This window comes from Triturus cristatus, chromosome 2_1 (assembly GCF_964204655.1).
Source record: "Triturus cristatus chromosome 2_1, aTriCri1.1, whole genome shotgun sequence".
Lineage (NCBI taxonomy): Eukaryota > Metazoa > Chordata > Amphibia > Caudata > Salamandridae > Triturus > Triturus cristatus.
In genome coordinates this window covers 916,683,374-916,689,544 of record NC_140581.1, presented here as the reverse complement: position 1 = coordinate 916,689,544, position 6,171 = coordinate 916,683,374, and the positions used below count along the sequence as shown (strand labels likewise).

Genomic DNA, 6,171 nt, shown 5'->3' with positions numbered 1-6,171 from the left:
ACACCCTTGACGGGTGCCACGTCGGAGCGGAAACGAGGTCGACTGGTGTCCCGCGACCCGGACCGACGCCGTCAGGTCCGTGTACAAAAGTCAAACATCGGTTTGGAATCGCGGCCCCAGGTTTATGACGTTTAATAGCTTGAACAGGTACGTCCAGCTAAGTGTATCGAACGCTTTGTCGATGTCCACCAACATCACCGCCGCTGGGCGTCCAAGTGTCGGAGCCTCAGCGATGGCATTGTGGAGACGCCTGATGTTGTGGCGCGTTGCTCGTTGCGGCATAAACCCGGATTGATCTGGGTGGACCAGGTCTCCAATGCAGGTGCGTAGGCGGTCCGCCAGGACCTTCCCCAACAATTTCGGCTCAAAGTTTAAGAGAGATATAGGGCGATAAGGCCCAGGATCTTCTGGGGGTCTACCGGGCTTCAAAAACACAACAATTTTGGCGTGTCTCCAGTCTGGGGGTAGTGCTCGGGAGTCATGGGCCTCCTGTAGCACCTCTAGGAGATGAGGGCCTAGTTCCGTCATGTGGGGTCTCAGGAAGTCCATAGGAAAGCCATTGGGGCCCGACGCCCGACCCGGTCGCATAGCCACGAGAGCAGCCCGGAGCTCATCGAGCGTGATAGGTTTGTCCAGTTCGGTGCGCACCGCATCCGACAGCCGAGCCGGGGGAATGTCCGAGAAGAACGGGTCAATGAGTTCCGGGGCAATGACTTCCCTCTCGGCGTATAATTTTGTATAGAAGGCCGCGAATTCCCGCAGGTGTCGAAGCCGGTTCGCCTTTGATGCCGCCCGATGGCTAATATCCACCCCCGCAGTGTTGGCTTCATGGCCTCCCATATGCCCCTGGCCGTTCGGACCGAACCCACGTTGCGCGCAAGATAATCGCCGATGGTCGAGGCAAGCATTTCCTGGTACGTCGGATCCTTTAGGGACCAGGGGGACAGCCGCCAGCGGAACCGGAACCGCGGTTTGCTCACCCGGAGGCGGAGGATCACCTGAAGGGGGGAATGATCCGAGATGCCCCGTGGCCAGATCTCCGCGGACTTGGAAGAAAGACATAATCTAATCGGCAGAATGTGGCGTGTACCTGAGATGCAAAGGTGTAACCTCCCACCTCCTCGTGGATTGCCCTCCATGCATCCACCCAGCCTAGTGTATGTGCTAGATTCTGAAGTTTCGTACGGGAGTGAGGCGCATCAGTGGGGTGCTCGCGCCACCTGTCCTGCAAAGTCATCACATCATTCCAATCCCCACCCAGTATTGTCAGGCCTAGAGGGAGCTCCGCCCAGACCTTAGTGAGAGTGTTGATCAGAGTTTGGCCTAAAGGCGGGGGGGCGTACACGCTGCCTATTGTCATACGTTCCCCATGCAGCGTCCCCGTGACAATCGTTTATCTACCAGACGTATCCTCCCACTTCTTAACAATTTGCAGGGGCACCCGACCATGGACCAGGACCGCCGTACCCCGGGACCCCCTAGTAAAACCAGAATGATACACCGTAGAGTATCCGAACCGGGAAAGGCACAGCGCTTTGTTACCCAGAAGATGTGTCTCTTGCAATAAGAGTATATCCACCGCCTGTTGCTTCGCCAAGCGTAGCACGACACTCGGTTTGATCTTGTCGAGCATCCCCCGAACATTCCATGTAACTATCTTAAGTTCAGCCAGGGGGGAACCCGCTACGCTAGAGGACGTGTGTGTCATTGAAGAGCTTGTATGAATTAGTTATATCTAAACCCAGGTCGTGGCCGATCTGATGAGGTGTGTGGCATGTCGCAAAACAACAACAATCCCAAAACTGTAAACAACCCATCCCTACCCTCCCAACCCCCCTCCCCCTCCCCCATACACCCGGAACCTCGGCGTACCTGTCGCGGCGGACGTCCTAAGCCTGCCCCAATTACATGACTTACGAACTGCCCACCAATGGATCCCCCCAACCCCCACCTCCCCCAACATTCCCAACTTTAGTGGGGAGGAGCTGTAGCTGCCCCACGTTGAACATGATGACATTCGTCACTAACCCCGGGCGTAGCACTACGCTTCGCCCACGTAGTGTACGTAGCGCTGCCTGCTTCGCACTTTCCGAAGTAGGCGAAGCAGGGCAGCGCTACGCACACGCCGAGGGCGAAGCGTAGCTGCTTGCCACCCGCCACCCACCTCCCGCCTGCCCTCCTTTTAATAATATAAGCATTGAAAAATAAATTAAAGTAAGTCGACTTACCCGTAAGCGCGGGGTCTCCGGGGCTCCCTCTTTCTGTTTCTAATTTCTTCTGGCAAATGCGCATGCGCGGACACCCGCGCATGTGCATTTCTCGCGAGAAATGCGCATGCGCGGGCGTCCGCGCATGCGCATTTGCCAGAAGAAATTAGAAACAGAAAGAGGGAGCCCCGGAGACGCCGCGCTTACGGGTAAGTCGACTTACTTTAATTTATTTTTCATTGCTTATATTATTTAAAAGAAGGGCGGGCGGGAGGTGGGTGGCACGTAGTGGGGCTACGCGAAGCGCGTAGTGTGCGTAGATTTGGGCACACTACGTGCTGCTTCACGTAGCCCCACTACGCCCACTACGCCCACCCTTATTCGTCACCCCTGACTGGCCCATTTATTATCACAATACAATTATTAGCGCTCCCCATCAGTCCAACAATGTACACTTAGCTGGGGCCGTTCCGTCCCGCGGCCTCCAGATGATTCTCACCACGCCAGTTGGATCTCGATCTGCGACGTCTGTTCTCTCTTTGCGTGCCCTGCCGACCTCCCCTGGTCGAGTTCTGGGAGGAATCTGAGTCCAGAGGTATTGAGGAATGCGGCCGGAGGGTCCGCCGCTCATCCGTCCAGGCAAAGACCTCCTCCGGGGTTGCAAAGAAAAAGGTTTTGTCCTGGAAAATCACCTTAAGTCTGGCCGGGAAGAGCAGGGCGTAGGAGATGTTCAAGGACCTGAGTTTCTGCTTTGCCGCAGTAAAGGAGTGCCGTTGGCGCTGGACTGCATTTGTGTAGTCTGGGAACACCATAATATGATGCGAGTCATAGACCATTTGGTCCCTATTGAGGCGAGCATGTCGCAGGATAGCGTCCCGATCAACATAATTAGGCATACGGGCTATGACAGCCTTCGGTCTCTCCCCCGGAGGTGGTTTACGGGCCAGGGCGCGGTGTGAACGCTCCACCACAAAACACGAGGACCGGGCCTCTGCAGGCAGGAGTGACGTGAGCCAGGTCGTCAAGAAGGCATCCATTGAGGCCCCCTCGCATCCCTCCAGCAGGCCCACCAGGCGTATGTTGTTGCGGCGGACCCGACCTTCTGCATCTTCAATCCGCGATGCCATGTCCCTGGTAGTCGCCGTGAGTTTTGCAACTTTAGTTTGATGGCTCACCACTGTGTCCTCCACCGTCGATACCCTCGTCTGCGCCTCAGTTATACGGTCGACGGCCTTACGCAGGTCTTGGCGGAGAAAGGAGACCTCAGAGCCCACTGCGCCCAGCTCTGTTTCAACCGCTCCAATCTTGGTCTCTAGGGCCACCCTGGACTGTGTTATGGCCTCTAGCAAGGTTGCCGTGTCCGCTGACTGGGCGCCCACAGAATCTTTACTGTGACCTGGCGTGGTGAATAGGTCAATGGTGGACTGCTGCTTCGACCCTCGGCCAAGCCACACCCCCGCTATTAGATCTTTTAAACAATCTGTGTAATAGGTATGTTCTAGTGATTTTATCTTAGCAAAGATATCTGTGGTGGATTTTCGGGCAACATAACGTTTCTTGGAGACGTAATTAATGATAAAATCTCGTGCAGCCGCCTTGAAGGCGTCCCATATGACAGAAAAATGGCGGGTATCTGATTCGTTAAGAGAGAAATATTCATAAAAAAAGTAAAAACAGGATCGAGTAGTAGTGAATTATTAAAACACCAGCGTATAGTGGCAGAAGACTGATGAAGAATGTCTAGGGAAACGGTAACTGGGGCATGATCGAAGATCAGGATAGAGCCAATATCTGAAGAACTTAGGGATTGAGAAAGGACGTGGGAGATGAAAATATGATTGACGCGTGAATATTAGGCCTGGGCTAAAAATCCATTCCGTTCACGGAAATTGCGATAATTTGACATTTTCGCGTTCCGCGGAAAGCGCGAAAATGTCAAAATTTCTGCATTCCGCAGCTTAGCGATAATTTGTTTCTTGCTCGCGCTGTAAAATAATACATTCTCGCGTGCGCGCGATCGCCTTACCTGAATCCCCGCATTCGCCGACAAGTTTTCCCGATCCGGTCGCGTTCTTCACGAGATGTTGGATTGTTGGTAGCCATTTGCGCTGTCTCTGGACAGTTCACGCCCGCAGTAACGTCATGCGTCGTGCGATCATGTCTTTCTTCTCGCGATCATGCACCGCGAGACAAGTGAAAACAAGATGGCCGCACCCGTGAGCAACCGCATGGGTAAGTTGGCGAGCCGCGACCACGCAGAAAATACCGCAAACGGGGCGGAAAAAAACTTCCGCATCTTCGCGATATTTCCGCGTGTTTGCGGAGATTTTTAACATTTTCGCGATAATTTGCTAAAGTGAATTTCGCAAATTCCGCCCACCCCTAGTGAATATGTATGGTGTACTGGAGAGAAGAAAGTGTATTCCCTCAAGGTGGGATTGCGCAGTCTCCAAGCGTCAACTAAATGTCTTTGTTGAAAAGAGTGTAGAAATAATTTGTGAGGTTTGGATGGTATAAAAGAGGACGGGGAGTTACGATCTATGAATGGTTCGATGCCATGGTTACAATTACCAGCTAAAATCAGGTTATCATGAGGGAGTTGCATTCGGTTTTTTTCAAGATGGGACCAAAAAAGGCAGTCACCTGTAGTTGTAGTATATATATTAAATAAAGTGAGAGGAGTCTTCCCAATCAATAGGTCCGTAAGTAACCAGCAACCGATATCGGCAGTTTCCTGAGAAACAAGTTTAACATGGAGAGATTTATGACACAGTGTGATAAGGCCATTGCGTTTGCCATTACCTGGAGAAAAGAAGATGTCTCCGACCCAGTCTTTCTTTAATTTCAAAGATTCGGATTCAGTGAGGTGTGTTTCTTGAATCAAGGCTATATCGGCATTCAGTTTAGACAAATGTGCTAATACACGTTGCCGTTAAATCGGTGAGTGTAAACCTCAGACATTCCAAGTAACAACTTTCAATGACATCTAAAAACCATCAAGAGAACAAACAAAATAAGACCAGATATAACAGTAACCTTGATAAAAGATAACCATAAAAGCATATAAACGAAGACAGGTAGAATAACAATTGAAGGAAGAACCATGTAATGAAACAAGAAATTAACTTTATAGAAAACAATGTGAATGAAACCAGACCCTGTATAGGCTGGAGAAATGAGGAGAAGCAGCAGAAAGGAGGAGTTAGAAACAGAGTAAGAAAAGAAGAGAGAAAAGGGGAGAGGGTAAAAAGAAGAGGACGAAGAAGAAGAAGAGGTTATCTGTAAATCTGAGGTAAGAGAAGTTACAAGAAACAAGGGGATAAAGGTTGTAAAATAAAATTCTCTAGTTTGAGTAGTAACAGAAAATAGGAAAAGAAGATGATGCAGAAGAGAAATAAATAAAGTACCTGATAGAAAAAAGGATAGCAAAAAGTAAAGAAATGAGGCAGAATGAGAAGAGAGAAAACATGAAAGATAAGAAGTAGAAAAAAAACAAAAAGAGAAAAACACATACCTATAAAATTCCAAAAATGAGGGAGGGTGAAACCACATGGAAGGGTGGCACATCCAGAACTCACGAAGGGAGGCTCAGATATGACTGGATATTACAGGGTGCGAGACAACAAGATGAACACACATCGAGGGTACCTATGAGGAAAATAAATGCAGTTAAAATATAAACTTGACATCATAAGGGTTATACTAAAATCAGAGAAAACTAGAGCAAAAAAAATAGCTGAAATATTGTAGAGCAGAAAGGGGAAACATGTTATCCCACAATGCAATAAATCAAGGGTACAACAATAAAAAATCAAATTAGTATAATTAGCCACAATGAGAGGAGGAAGCATTAGACATATCCATATTATCAGTTTTACAAGAGTTGAGAAAACTTTTCAATTTGAGGGGGGTCTTCATATGTAGTTGTTTTGTTCTTGTAGGCGAACTTAAAAAGGCAAGGGTG

General features: G+C 49.7%; 1 long non-coding RNA gene across 1 annotated transcript in view; it reads right to left on the bottom strand.

Moving 5' to 3' along the window:
• Positions 1-4,451: 4,451 nt before the first annotated feature.
• LOC146866096 (uncharacterized) overlaps positions 4,452-6,171 on the bottom strand; it is a 28,377-nt gene continuing 26,657 nt past the window's right edge. Inside the window, exons 4-5 of the long non-coding RNA XR_014976760.1 lie at positions 5,722-5,855; positions 4,452-5,193 (exon numbers count right to left, since the gene is read on the bottom strand). This is a non-coding gene — a long non-coding RNA (uncharacterized LOC146866096). The remainder of the gene's footprint in view (positions 5,194-5,721; positions 5,856-6,171) is intronic.